The following is a 16,124-nucleotide window of genomic DNA, read 5'->3' as shown; positions in this document are numbered from 1 at the left end:
CCTCATTTGCCATACCTTGGATGGAAATATCATCGTCAGCTTATTGTTAGTGACTCCGAACAGATTTCATTAGGTACTAGCGGACGCCCGCGACTTCGTCCACCCTTAGAACTCTTTAATCCAGCCATTACAGTAGTACCGCTTTATATATTTTTTTATTCTGGATAGGCTTATATATATTCGGTTGATGATGAGTTCATGATGAGATGATGAGATCATAAGTTTGAGTCTCCTCTCAGAATGAGAGGGATTAAGACAATAGTCCACAGGGTAGGGTTCGAATCCGATCCGGGGCATGCACCTCCAACTTTTCAGTTGTGTGCTTTTTAAGAAACTAAATATCACGTGTCTCAAACGGTGAAGGAAAAAACATTGTGAGAAAACCTGCATAGCAGAGAATTATCTTAATACCTACTCGTGTGTGAAGTCTGCCAATGCCAATGCCAATCCGCATTGGGCCAGCGTGTTGGACTATTGGCCTAACCCCTCTCAGCTCAGCAGTGAGCCGAATATGGGTTGATAACGAAACGAAATGTTTTATTTAAATAATAATTTACTCATAATAACACATACTCGTATTAGGTATAGGTACGTAATGTACTTACTTACTTGTACTTGTCACGAAAATGTCCATTCCTATTGTATGCTACTAAAACTTAACTAAATAATATTATGTATAAGCAATAATATAAATTCAAACATTTGAAAGCGGGATATGAATATTATGCGATCGTGACCCGCGTTCTACTTACATAGATAAGCTTAGTACATATTTATTGTATGCATTTGAATAAACTTGGCTTCATATAGATGCTTATTTATGTAACAACTAGCGGACGCCTGCGACTTCGTCCGCGTGGAAATCAATGTAAACTTTCAAGCTTTATTTCACCACTTTAGGGTGAAATAAAGCTTGAAAGTTTACATCTATTTACTTTTAAACATTTTTGAATCACATTATATTTCGTATTATTTGTATGATTTATGAAAAAATTTTACAACTGTAACTCTAAAAATTTTCATGCAATTTTCACCCCCTTTTTATTGTATTTTCGCAATAAAAAGTATCCTATTATAACCTTCTCTGTATTATAGTCTTAAACCGTGCCAAGTATCATTTGAATTCATTCAGTAGTTTCAGCGTGATGCCCGGTCAACAAAAAATACGGACTGACAGACAGACAAGAAATCGAAAATAAATATTTTTGGCTTCAGTATCGATTGTATAATGCCCTCGAATAAAATTTTTCAGAAATCTTCAATGTACAGAATTTGACCTGTTACAGTTTTACTATAAGTATAGATGTTACTCACTGTTTTTACACCTATGAAGCAAAGATATTTTATACTAGAGATATGGCACTAGCGCATCGAAACTTAAGTGAACAAAAGTGGCTAATTATCTTAATTTCATTTAGTCGCAATTTATACAACGAAAGTTATTTAGACAAATAATACCTAAATATTATCCACAATGTAGAGTTGTGTGTTTAGAAAGTGTAAAAACTATATATAAAAAAGTTAGTTCGTTAGTTAGTTCAGTTATGCTGCGGTGCCCCGCAGTACTCTATGTAACTATATGTAAGTTTCAACACTAACGTCTGAAATTGAAAGGTGCGCAACCGAAGAGCAGCAGGCTGCGGCGTGCGCGTGTTGGCGGCAGCGCAAGGTGAAAGGTGCGCAGAATAGGTTGCGCAGAAAAAACATAACGCTGTCATTCGTTCATCGAATTTTACTGCACATATTTTTTCATACCGGGGGCTAATAAATGAAACTCCAAATTTATATTGTAAGTAAGTATACACAAAATTGTGCATATGTGCGCTCAGTGTAGTAGCTACATTCGGGTCACTTTTAGCGGTAATTCTGTTGGCACGTAACATATCTACAGTATAAAATAATCGTTGCTATTAGGAAGTGTAGTTCGGTTCATATACGGTTAAACGTAACCATGTGTCTGGGATAAAGTTGCATAGAATTATAAACTCTAACTACAATACGTTAAGGGTGTCTATCGTGTGTAGCTATATCATATTTCAACATAACACTACTGGATCTTTCAGCGGTATAGTTTTATGGTAATTTGGGCACCTGTTTAAGATTTGCGTTCACTTTAAAGAGTGTGGCGTCGAAGATTGTTCGCAACAGCCCTAACAGAGTCCATAAACAGACTTCCGATTGTAAGCTCATTCCTATGTAAGATAGTAAGTTAATCATATTTTTGGTTCCGTTCAACTATATTTGTACATACTGGAATATTATTTTTGTATTCATTTTTCAATATTTTGTTTTGACATGTTTTTGGTTTGTGTATTAATTTTGATAGACACTTGGACATCAAAATGACAAATTAGGACGGTTGTTTAACGGTCTCATTCATTTTAAGCAACAGTTTCTGAAATAAACCTTATTTAACCGCTTGTGGGTTAAATAAATTTAGTTTCTATGACGAATTATCCGAATTAGCCGTTTTTTACGTGTTCTGAGTTTAAATTCATGGGTTTCATTTATAAAGAATCCATTTACACAATTTCTCACGTTTTTTTTTGTACAAAACATACTGGAATTACGTCCAGACATAATTAAATCATTGTACTTTGATAAAGGTTAATATTTTATTGGTATAATTTACAAAAAAAGGTAAAAGCTTTGTCATAGATATAGATGTGTTAAATGTAGTTATAATAAAACATTGAATCATTATACAGGAAAACTAACTGACTGATTCATCCAGCCGAAATAACTGAAATTATTTTGCAGATTTGGTTCCATTTTATCTCTCGCATAAGAATAATTTTCATAAATCTCAACTTTGGCAGGGAAAATGTAGGAAGAAACTTTGTATGAAAGACTGTCATTTGAAGTAAGAAGAAAACCATGGTTTTTTACGCGATGAATGTCACAGGGAATTTTATAAAATTGATACTGATTTATAATTAGTAGGTAAGTTGTAGTTTAAGTTTAGTAGTTCCTTTCCTTGTTTTCTCTGTTATCTCTAAATGTTTATCTAAACTAATATTATAATGAGGTAAGTTTTGATGTTTTGTATGTTTTTTTTGTTACGAGTAAGCTGCGGAACTACTGGACCGATTTAAAAAACCTTTTACCAATGAAAAGTTAAAAACCAGTATTCAAATAGAAATGGAAACTACGCAGATGAAAGCTAGGGGTCTGCTTTACCTACATATTTAATTTAAGTAAAACTTTTTTACGGACGTTAACTTGAGAAGTAAGCTGGTGTATGCGTTACGAAAAATGTAATCTGGTTACGCGAAAAGAAGTTGAGAGGTAGAGCTAAAAAATGTTTTTATTTAATCATGCGTGGTCATTACTAGTTTTTTGTTCTTTTTCATTATTAGTTGTGTTTCTAAACAACATATTGATACGGTTCCATTTTCAAAACGGATCGCGCGGAGTATTTACTCAGCCGCGAGTCATCATCGCGTAAGCTACCGCTAAACTCGTCATTCGCTATAACAGCCAGATGATCTGAGGCAGTACGACGTGAGCCCGCCGCGCGCCCGACATTCGCGCCGATTTCCAAGCACCCGCGACACATAAAGTTTAAAAAAAAAGTGTATTTAAAAAAAGAACAAAACTGTGAAATAATAAAGTGTTGTGTTTCTGTGGTTCAGACTATCAGGTATGTGATTTATTGCGTAGGATATGTATTGATAATATTAATTGTTTAGATGATTAAGAAAATGTGCCCGCTGCGGAGACCTTGATTTTGTTTTAGAATATGTTATACGGGTTACGTCCTTGCCTTGAGCCGCGTGAGTCGCAAGTTATTTTGGTTTCCAATGATTATGTAGCTACTTTTATTGATATGTAAAATCACATAGAACCCACCATACTTTGGTGCATTGGAAAAGCGTGGTGGGTACAATATCTATACTTTCTAATAGAATAAATGGAACATTAATAAAGTTGATAATGATAATAAAATTAAGGAAAACCAATACCTCCATCCATATTATAGTGATTTGTTTAAATGTTAGATATCTATACTAATATTATAACGCTGAAGAGTTTGTTTGTTTTTTTGATTGAACGCGCTAATCTCAGGAACTACTGGTCCGATTTAAAAAATTCTTTCAGTGTTAGATAGCCCATTTGTCGAGGAAGGCTATAGGTTATATATTATCCCCATATTCTTACAGGAACGGCACACGCGGCGTCAGCTAGTGTAACATATAATTAAGATTTTAAATTGTGAAGGTAGTTTTAAATTTTTTATTAAGAATAAAACTTTGAAAGAGCGAGGTCGTCTAAGTAGGTCCAAATACAAAAAAAATGGGTATTGAAGCATAATCAGTAGCTATTGAGGAATTCGAAAATTATTTATGTAGCGCGTTAGCTTTTATCTGTCTGTTGTGTGTGTACCTATCTATACCTACCTTTTAGCTGGTGGGAGGCTTCGGCCGTTTCTAGTTACCACCCTACCGACAAAGACGTGCCGCCAAGCGATTTTGCGTTCCGGTACGATGTCGTGTAGAAACCGAAAAGGGGTGTGGATTTTCATCATCCTCCTCCTAACGTTAGCCCGCTTCCATCTTAGACTGCATCATCACTTACCATCAGGTGAGATTGTAGTCAAGGGCTAATTTGTAAAGAATAAAAAAAAAGTAGAGTTGAAGTATCGCTCTACAATACTTTTAAATAACTTTGGTACATAAGCACCATTGTCCAATACTAAATATGTATTATATGTAGAGCTGCGTGTAAGAGGGAGGCTAGTACCAGTCAGTCTCCCCAACTGCCAACCTCACCTGCTCGTGGTGCACCCTGCAGATGGACCGACGAGGCTCTGGCGACCGACAAATGGCGGTATATCCATTCACAATGGCTAGATTTTTAAATGGCACAGGCCGGTGTCGGGCAGCAGCGACACCGGTGCGAGAAATCTGGTCCTGCGCTGACCCACCCGCATGCCCAGCGTGGTCAGTATCGGGCAAACCTTTGTAGAGCCATTATAGCCTACTAAATATGACCTCTGCCTTCGCTTCGGAGGGTGAACATTCGAAGTCAGTTTGGGCATGCATCACATATCACGTGTCTCAAACGGTGAAGGAAAAACATCGTGAGGAAACCTGAGAGTTTTCTTAATTCTCTACGTGTATGAAGTTTGCTAATCCGCATTGGGCTAGCGCGTTTGAAATACTGGACTATTAGTCTAACCCTTTCATTCTGAGAGGGAGACCCGTAATCAGCAGTGAGTTGTTAATGATCATATTACACACAGACCATTAAAAACTCCATTGTTAAAGAAATGGAAAACAAACTTTACTCTACACACCTACCTTACATTATTAAAACACCTATATTAATGGATCAAGTAGGTTTACTTTCATAATAGAGAAATTTCAAAATTGCCTTATTGTTCCACTTTTATAGGTCAGTGCTGCGCTTAAAGCAAAAGCCTTAAGGTCATAACTCCGCCTACATTTGTTAGAAAGCACGTTTTCAACGAAATTTTCTGTATCAGTTAGCATATTTTTATGCACTTTTTTGTTTCAAAAAGTAATGTTTTTACTTGATTATTATTATTAGCCCCAAAGTAAGCTTACAGAGTAGCTTGTGTTATGGGTACTAAGATAGTTGATATTATATTATAATATTTATATTTTGTATACTACATATAAATACTTATATAATATATAAATACACACAGACTCTGGAAAAATCCTATGTTCATCACACAAATATTTTCCAGTTGTGGGAATCGAACCCACGGCCGTTGATGCAGAAGGCAGGGTCTCTACCCACTGCGCCACGCGGCCGTCAAATGTTTTTACTTGATGGAAAGCTTTGAAAAATGTCACAATCTTACGAAGACGTGATTATTGCCTTGGCTCCAAATCGTATTTAGCAGAATGTTACAATTGGCAGTGAAGTTACTATTTACTCAGTACATCTATACTACGAGTAATATTATACAGCTGAAGAGTTTGTTTGTTTGCTTGAACGCGCTAATCTCAGGAACTACTGCTCCGATTTGAAAAAAAAATATGAAGGGAGGCTAAATATTATCCTCGTATTCCTACGGGAACGGGAACCACGCGAGCGAAACCACACGGCGTCAGCTAGTATTAGTATTATATATGCTCATTTCATTACCACGTTTGAACTAAGGGTAAAAGTAGGGAGAAATTGTTGCATTAATCAGCGAATTGCAAACTTACTCGACGAGAACTATACAATTTGTTGTATAAATGTGAGAACTTTATAAGGTTCCCTATAACTTCTTCTTGTTAAATAAATTGATCTACAACCTAGAATGAGAGATGCATAAAGTGATTTTTAGAGCTATTCCCTTATTAGCCAATGTTTTGGTGCGGAAAAATGAATCCCAGTCCACAATGCCTTAGATGTTGCAATAAACGACGGAAACCACTTAACATCAGGTGAACCGCATGCCTTGCACGCCATAGCTTTAAAGGAACCATTTTCTCTTTGTTGTTTCGTGACTGTAACCACCTTCCATAGGTTAGCGTCAGAAGCGTAGCGTGTCTTGAAGGGCCCTGTGTCAAAATATAAATGATGACTGTTTTTTAAATTGTATATAAATTAAGAGTAGGTAAGCTAATAGAAAAGCAAGTAACAGGGTATTGCTATCATTACTTTGATGGTAATGGTACGATATAATGACGTCGTAGGTACATAATAATCGTTAGATTTGTATGGGCGGTCAAACAAAATTACTAATATCTTTGTTATTTGTGTGTTTATAGTTCATTTATTGAAAAATGTCACAATTAATGTAAGAAAGCTAAAACTGTATGAATTTTCGTATAATTAGGTACGATAAAAGATTTTTAATAATAATAATCTTATTTATTTTGCAAATATCCAGTCAATCTTTGCTTTTTATGTATAAATTAGTAAACATTGACCTTATTTACCCGATTGTATCATAAAAATCATTATACCAAAATCTAGTCATTATCCCTTTTTTCTCACAAAAGAAATAAAAATGCTTAAAATAAATATAACAGCGACTTAACCTTTAGAATATTTTCCACTTTTCGGCACACGCTACAAACTTTGGTAAAAAAAAAAATGAAACTATGGGCAGATTCTTGTATGTTTTTTTTTGCCGAGAATCACCAGATTCAGTGATATTTTGGATTACACTTTAGTAAGTTTTGCTTTTACACGTAAGGGGTCACTGTAATTCGGGGGCCCGTATCATTGATGCGGCTGATACAACGATAGCTCCGCCCCTGGTTAGCATGCTCTCATTGTAGGGATCACAGACAAGCGCTAACTCATAAAGTAATGGAAATAAAATAACACCAAATGGCCAAATGATGGAAATCAAATATTTGAAGATCTGTAAAGTATTTGTCAGTGGGCAGCAACACGCCAGTGTGGGGGATCCACTGCCCACGCGACGCCGTAAGCTATTTAACCAATTGGTTACGCGTTGCCACGAATACCTACTACTTTTTTTTATGTATAGTTTGTATTGTATAGAACCGTGATAGCCCAGTGGATATGACCTCTGCCTCCGGTTTCGGAGGGTGTGGGTTCCCAACTTTTCTGTTGTGTGCATTTTAAGAAATTAAATATCACGTGTGAATGAAAAACATCGTGAGGAAACCTGCATACCAGAGAATTTTCTTAATTAATTCTCTGCGTGTGTGAAATCTGCCAATCCGCATTGGGCCAGCGTGCCCAATGCGGATTGGCAGATGCGGAACTAAGTAAATTGGCCTAACCCCTCTCATTCTGAGAGGAAACTCGAGATCAGCATTGAGCCGAATATGGGCTAGTAATGATGTTTTTATATAAGTACGCAGATTTACTTGAAAACCATTTTCTTCGTCAAGTCTAGCATCATGAATCTATTAGTCTGGAAGTGGTCTTGCTTAGGTTGCTTTACGTCCCTTAACTTGAAGCATCTGGTGATATGCCTCATTCACCAATAATTTCAGTGGTAACCATACCCTTAAGAACATAAAGAAAGAATCTAGCCCTTCACTTCATGTACAAAGTTGAAACTCAGCAGGGAGATAGTTTACAGTTAGTATAAACGTCCACTAAGAACGGATTTTGCGAGAGGGCCGGATTAAGGAGGTGTAAAGGCGGACGAAGTCGCGAGCTTCCGCTAGTATACACGCCGAAATACATGCAAAAATAAAAACAGCATGGCATGGCAGTAGACCTCCATAAACCTAAGACTACTTAAGAAATTACTACAAAAGCTATTGTTACAAATTTTATCTATTGAACGAAACATTTTAATGGGATACGTTATCATACTACAACTTGTATGTCATCAATCCTATGTTACTGTTTTGTTTTTAAATAGAATATTTTTTAAATATTAATCCGTATTCATCATCATCATCATATCAGCGGATGGACGTCCACTGCAGGACTTCCAAACATCACGATACTGAGCCACCTGCATCCAGCGAATCCCTGCGACTCGCTTGATGTCGTCAGTCCACCTGGTGGGGGGCCTTTTTAGATTCCCCATTCTTTGTAGCCGTGATAGTCCATTGGATATGACCTCTGCCTCCGATTCCGGAGGGTGTGGGTTCGAATCCGGTCCGCGCATGCACCTCCAACTTTTCAGTTGTGTGCATTTTATGAAATTAAATATCACGTGTCTCAATTGGTGAAGGAAAACATCGTGAGGAAACCTGCATACCAGAGAATTATCTTAATTCTCTGCGTGTGTGAAGTCTGCCAATCCGCATTGGGCCAGCGTGGTGGACTAATGGCTTTGTCCCTCTCATTCTGAGAGGAGACTCGACCTCAGCAGTGAGCCGAATATGGGTTGATGACGACAACGAAATACAATCCGCTGATGTGCCACTTCGCATTCTTTTCATTCGCTATAGGCCTAACGCATAAAAGTAGTGTAGTATTCATGACAGTTAGGTACGTACTACCTGTTAGATCTATATGTGAGAACACGTCTCCCTGCGTCCCCATACACGGCACGTCCAGATAAGGCTCTACTAACATGAATAACACCGTCCGCCTGTTTGTCCACGATTTCCCGCGCTTTCTAATGCACCTTATTTACAGTACAATGTGTTGTTTACAACCCCCCCGAGTCTAATGCCGAATATGGTTTACGAAAGGTGTGTTTGAGTTCAAAAACATGGCTAACTGAACGTTGCGAGAACCAGCTCATGACTAAGGGCTCCGTATAGGTTTAAACTAGTCGGGTATACTCTGACGTTGTATCACGTAAGTTTTAGCCGTGTTTGATAATATATTACTAAACATAATCATTTCTAAATTATTCACACACTCAGAACAAATAAAAAAATTAAATTCCATTTTTAAACATGAAAAGAAAAAGTGTAAAAAAAATAAATATTCAGTAGCTAACTTTGATAAATTAGCAAATTCGCTTTGTATGAGACCTGAAAAAGTTTTTAATTTACATTACTGTGGGGTTTTTCGATTTTTGTTTTTTTTTACAATTTTTTTTTTGAGTTTATAGCATATCAGAATAAACTTGTACTTGCCTAATTTAATTACTTAAATAATTTTAACTAAAGTTTATATAATCACACTTAAGCCTAGTTTTCTATGTACCTACTGTAGGTACAATAAATTTGAAAGCTATCGTTCGGAACGGATAGTTCTTTTGTGTGCTGAAGATATAGAATATTATTGCAAATATAAAGCGATACTCGAGATATGTGATGGAATGAATCATGATAAAATTACCATACTCGAAGTTTTGAAAGCAGCCCAATGTACTAATCACCGAAAAAACCAGTTCAACACAGCAAGCATTATCATAGTTTGCATTCTAATTGGCGTATTCATTAGATAAATTAGAGTATCTCTGGACTGCATCAAAGACTCATAGATAATAGCCATGAAACTGCTCCCGTTATCGGACTATGACCTCTCAAAGATGTTATTTCTAACTCATCTCATTTACATATTTGACAGATAAAAACAACACCCATGTATTATGAACGTTAATACATAGACGACCGAGCTTTGCTCCGAACAGATACTTAAGTCTTGTATAGTATTATACAGTTGCATGGATTTACTGGATGCTTCTATACGTTTACTTTAGACGGCTCTAACCGTGATGTTTGGAAAATCCTTCGAAAGGCCTTCCTGCAGTATGGTTGTGACGATACCATAATATTAAGTCAAAGTCAAAATTCATTTATTTCAAATAGGTTTAGTTCACAAGCTCTTTCGAAACGTCAGGTAAATATCAAACTTAAGATAATGGTGATAATAATCATTCGAATACTTAAAATTAAAATTACGAGGGTTCCAAACGCGCCGTGGTCCGAAAAGAGCCCACAACAAATTCAGCCAAGGTATTCATCATCACATCAACCGATGAACGTACCCAAAACGCAATTATGAATAAAAAATAGAAGGGTAAATACACTTGAAAAACATAACTTAATTTTAATGCAAATTATAGCGCTCTCTTAGATACGAGAACTACCTACCTAAATGCAGTATTTATTTTTATTGAAAAAAGCCAGCCGTTCAAAACTCCTGAACCTGCTTTTTCAAAGAACAGACTAATAAAAAGTTGCTGTACCGTTCCCAGATGAAAATTATGCGAAAAACCACACACAAAGTCGCGACTATCTATACAATACTTCAAGTAAAGTCAAATGACGAAACAATGCGGTTACATTGTGACCTTCAAAAAAGTATTTCCAAGGGACTTCTCAGTTTACGCATACAGTTGCTGGTGACTCATCTGTTAGGGCAGTGGATTACGCATCATAACTGCAGGCATACCTAATACCGGTCCAGATGATGTCATTGATTCGCAGTCCCAAGCATCTGTATACTCAAAAGCTTTTATATTATAATCTAGCAAGTTCGTTGATGACACTCCCATGATATGCCGGCGACGGGGGGAAAGACAGCGCGGGTGTGAAATCGTGCGTGCGGGAAAGTGAGGTGCATCAGTCGTGGGTTTTTCATTCATCGTTACACGACCGTCGGGAGTGTTACGAACGAAGTTGTCAATTCAGTTCTTTCTGTTCCAGGACAAGGCCGATTATTATATTATGCTGACCGTTATGTTATTCTTTTCAAAACCGATTTTCTTTAGATTTCTTCTTTTGTTTAGATAGAAACATCACCTTTCTACAATGGCTAAATTTCTTTATCTATTGATAGAATTATCATGTTATAATCCTTAAAATTTAAATTTATTATTTTTGTGAAATCTCAGCATTATTTTTAAACAAATACAGCGTATTAGCAAGTCAAATACTTGTTTAACAGATAGATTCTACGAATCACACTTATATAAAAAAGAAAGCCTGGCAAAAAGTGTAGACGTGATTAATAGACTCGAGAAGTGGATTTAAGTTTCTGGTTATTCAAATTACTTGGAAGTTTGTCTCTACTGAATTATCTAAAACTGGAAAAACTAGCTAAATTTGAATTTAGTTACTTTTAATAATTTTAAAGGTGTTCGAATTTCACTTGGTCTTAATCCATTTCACTAATAAGAGATATAGATATCATCAATCAATCATTATCAACCCATATTCGGCTCACTGCTGAGCTCGAGACTCCTCTCAGAATGAAAGGGGTTAGGCCAATAGTCCACCCAATGCGTATTGGCAGACTTCACACTGTTTCCTCACGATGTTTTTCTTTCACCGTTTGAGACACGTGATATTTAATTTTTTTAAACGCACACATCTGAAAAGTTGGAGGTGCATGCCCTGGACCGGATTCGAAGCCACACCCTCCGGAATCGAAGGCAGAGGTCACATCCACTGGCCTATTACGGCCTGAGATATAGATAGGTGAAACACAATAATGAAAGTAATCTTCAATTAAAATCTAAAAGAAAATATACGCCATCTAATTGTTCACCAAATACGCCAGCTCTTACTTAAAATGAATTAAAAAAAATCTTTATTAACCAAAAATAGATACAAAAAAACAAGTATTTGATTGCCTGTGGTCTCCACACTAGATTGATCTGTATCGTGGGGACCAGTTAGGATTTTCCAATGTTTTCCGTTGGACTAGGACTTAAAAATACATTACAAAAAAGAAAAGTAAAGTAAAACAGTAAGCAGAAACGTTAGATAGGTGTTGTGATAGTTTATTTCATATTTGCATTGAGTAATTCTTCGGTGTCTGTATAAGTTGAACTTTTTAACCAATTTGTTATTGTTAGACTTGTCTGATTTACTGAGAGGTTGCAAAGATTACAGGACCTTGCAACAAAGTTGTAGACTTCTGCTTCGAAATCATCATATCTTTGATACATTGCAATATAATAGGTGAATTATTAAAAAGGTAAAGTATTTGTACTTGGTGTACCTGTGTTTTATTTTACCAAACAATATCGCAATCTTATAAAGTTATGTATGTTTACTTTGGTCTTAGAAATTAGGAGCAAAGCTAGTTTAAGACAATTGGAAAATTGGTATTAATTGAAATGGACCTCCTCAATTAAAATCCAACGTAGCAAGTGAATAGCTACCGGCCATTTGGAGGGTGATCAAATCATTCAAAAGTACATTACCTACTACTTGACAGCGGTTGACCTTGTTTGGTCAATGCTACATCGATATAAATCGTTAGATGGGCCCCTCCATATTAAAGAACGCACAATTTTATGTCATTACCCAGAGACGTGCACGCACAGCTTATCTTAGTACGTAACAAGGGCATGCTGTGAGTGGAGATGGACTTGAAAAAACATTTACTGTTTTTTCTTATTTAAATCCCTTAATTATGCCTTCGTGTTAATTTTGGAAGTGGCAAAACACAGGCACCGACATGAATAAAGAGAAATGTGTTACAAGTGATGACGTACTCAATGTGCGAAAAAAATTACAATTCCGCGACGCTTTCGCCCATCTAACGATCTACGATCGATGCAATGCTAAGTCGAACTGCACGACCGTAGAAAATAGGGTAGCCAACTATAGTTTTTGTGATCAATTTTAGCATCAAGTAATAAATTACAGAAAACTTTTAAGAAATAAGATTTCCGGTTACCTGCGATCATTCATTTTTTGTCAAGGAGTTTTTGCTCTGTGAGAATTACCTTCGATTAATAAGCTTTGCGTAGGTATACTTTGAGCAGGAATTTAACAAGTTTCCATAATATTAAGTGAGCTATGTTAATACGTATTACATTTATGTACAGACATACAAGAACGCCTACTTACTGATTGTTATTGTCATGTTTTGTATTTTGTTCGGTAGTTATTCTGATTTCCATAATAATATTCTAAACAGATAATTCACCAACAGCTTGCTCTTCAGTATGGCCTTATCGATTTTGAGATGCCTTACTATAGGTACGACCCAGCGTCAGTTCTTGAAAATAGCAGTGCATTGCTCTACTGGGACCGAACGATTATCACTGACAGGTATATTGTAGCCAATAGACCTGATATAGTGCTAGTCGATCGGTCAGTGCGTCTAGCAATAATTGTTGATATTACAGTTCCACATGACGATAATCTGGTTAAAGCCGAAAAGGAAAAAGTATCAAAATACTTGGACCTTGCTCACGAGATTACCGCCATGTGGAATGTTGAGTCAAGTATTATTGTTCCGATAGTTGTTTCAGTCAATGGTCTTATAGCGAAAAGCTTCGACCAACACCTTAAGAAGCTTTCGCTTAACTGTTGGATCAAGAGTCGGATACAAAAGGCAGTGATTCTTGAGACGGCGCGTATTCTGAGGAGGTTCCTCACTCTGGAGCCCTGACCACCGGTTGCTTGGGCACTCAAATGTCCCGCAGCGGGAGGGTGAATTTTTTTTTTTATAAATTTTTAATAATGTTTTGTATTTTATACTTATATTGTTAAAAATTTAAAAAAAAGAAGGAATAAATAAATGAGAGATTCTAAACACTATCTGATTCAAACAATTATTTTGAGACAAAGTCAAAAACAACAGCTTTCCTCAAAAAATATGTACCTATAAAAAGTCTGATTACAACAAACAAAACAAGACTACAAATTTTTTTCTCGTATCATCATTTACAAAATTTATAGAGCTATTCCAAGTTTTCAATAAAACCTATTAAAATTAGAACTTTCCCCTTTTAACTTACAGAATCAGAATCAGAATTCCCAGTTTGAAAACACGAAACTTTTTAACAATAATACCTGCGCTTTCTTGTCTTTATAACCATCAGCATTAATAAGATTAATTTTACTTGAGCTTATAATTAATAAGGTACTAAATTAAAAATATTATAAGCCAAGGATGTTATCAGATAAGTAATGGGCGTCGTAAGTAACTACCGGTAGGAAGGGCCATGTTTCATACGTAACACGTCGGTAGTTGACCTTGCTCTGTACTCAATGGCCAGTCGAGGTTCACGACCATACATGGATTTGGCGAACTGCAGACGTACGAGGGAAACGTTCAATGTCATAGATATTACCTTGTGTGTATTCTGTGATATTACGTTATCTTGGCAGAGGTGACGCGGCAATGAGACTTGGACGTGTGAATGATTCAAAACCTACTAGGAATTTTGATGTTACAAAGCTCGTCATATTTTCATTTTTAATTGATATATTACGATTTATGTTTGTCTGTTTGTTGTTATCTGTGGTGGTATTTAGTTTTGTGTTAGAAAGAATAAGTTTCCTGTAATCTTAGGTAATATGAGAAATTATGTGGTGATGGTGTATAAATTGTAGTAATTATAATGTTTAATGTGTTTTTGTGCGAATACAGATGATGTGAAATTCATAATAAAAGATCAAGCGAAGTTCAATCATTATTATATTAATCGCTTCATTTAAAGATACTTATAAATATTCACCAGGTAGTTCCCTTAACTTACAGGTAACAATGCACGCTTTAAAAGACACTCAACTAAACGGAAATTTAGGTAAAAACTAAACGGTTATTATCAAGATATATAATAATTAACTCCGTACAAATCTAACATCAGTAGGTTATGGGCCCACGCTTCAATAATATTAAAGTATATTCATACCTAAATATCCGTATCTGTGGGTTTGTAGTTTGTAGCTATGTAAAGAGTAAAGAGGAAGTAATAACAACTAATAAACGTGTATATTATCAGTCTGTATACGATAGGTGTTACAAATTGAAACAGTGATGTAAGACAATAATGAAGAGATATGAATTAAATTCGGTCGCTATGTTTACATTTCGCTATACCTCTGCGAGTTATAAATGAATGAATGTCACTCGTCACATACACACATAAATACACATTACGTAGTATATGATTGCAATAGTGATGACGTAATCTGCGGTGGCGTTAGCCTTCTCAGTCGTATTATCACGGGTATAAAATAACCGATGGTCGTCAAGACGCCAAGGTTTTTATTTAGCTTCACAAGAAATTCACACATTTTAAATCTTTTATTTTTGTATACGTGTCGAAACTTGTTACGTGTTTTATAGACGTTTCAATTTTATTATATGACTGAAATCAACATTGAATTACTATGAAATCAAGATTCAATTTATTTATCACTAGCAGACGCCACGCGGTTTCACCCGCGTAGTTCCTGTTCCCATAGAAATACGGGGATAAAATATAGATAATAGCACCCGGAGATAGTTTTTTTGGCGTGAAAACGATGAAGCCAGGATGCAAACTCGAGAAAAGATGACGTCATGCGTCGTTCCCTCGCTCTAGGGTTACCAACTTTTTTACAAGAAATAAAGTATATCTCGCTCTAGGGTTGCCAACCATTTTTTACAAAGGACACCAGGATGGAACGGTGTCAAGACACCTCTCAAATTTTTTTATTTATTGTTTCAAATATATACGTAAAAAAACATTTTCTTTTGAAAAATGCAACCATTCCATCAGTATTTTCTGACGTTGACACGTTCAACTATCGTCAGTAAACCGACTTTAAAGACAACCAATTTTTTTTTTGTTAGCCATTGACTACAATCTCACCTGATGATAAGTGATGATGCAATCTAAGATGGAAGCGGGCTCACTTGTTAGGAGGAGGATGAAAATCCACACTCCTTTCGGTTTGTACACGGCATCGTACCGGAACGATAAATCGCTTGGTGGTACGTCTTAGCCAAAAACATAATGTAGCTTCCCAAGAGTGAAAGATTTTTTTAAATCGGTTCACTAGTTTCGGAGCCTATTCAATGCAAAC

General features: G+C 36.1%; 1 protein-coding gene across 1 annotated transcript in view; it reads left to right on the top strand.

The window, feature by feature from the left end:
• The first annotated feature begins 3,445 nt into the window (after positions 1–3,445).
• The window catches only part of LOC112054524 (uncharacterized), a 29,248-nt gene continuing 16,569 nt past the window's right edge, over positions 3,446–16,124 (top strand). The window contains exon 1 of the mRNA XM_024094344.2: positions 3,446–3,643. The gene's annotated coding sequence lies outside the window, so the exon portion shown is untranslated. The remainder of the gene's footprint in view (positions 3,644–16,124) is intronic.

The sequence above is a fragment of the Bicyclus anynana genome, chromosome 11, assembly GCF_947172395.1.
Source record: "Bicyclus anynana chromosome 11, ilBicAnyn1.1, whole genome shotgun sequence".
In the NCBI taxonomy this organism is placed as follows: Eukaryota; Metazoa; Arthropoda; class Insecta; order Lepidoptera; family Nymphalidae; genus Bicyclus; species Bicyclus anynana.
Note: the sequence above shows the minus strand (reverse complement) of the source record. Positions and strands in the feature narration are given on the sequence as shown.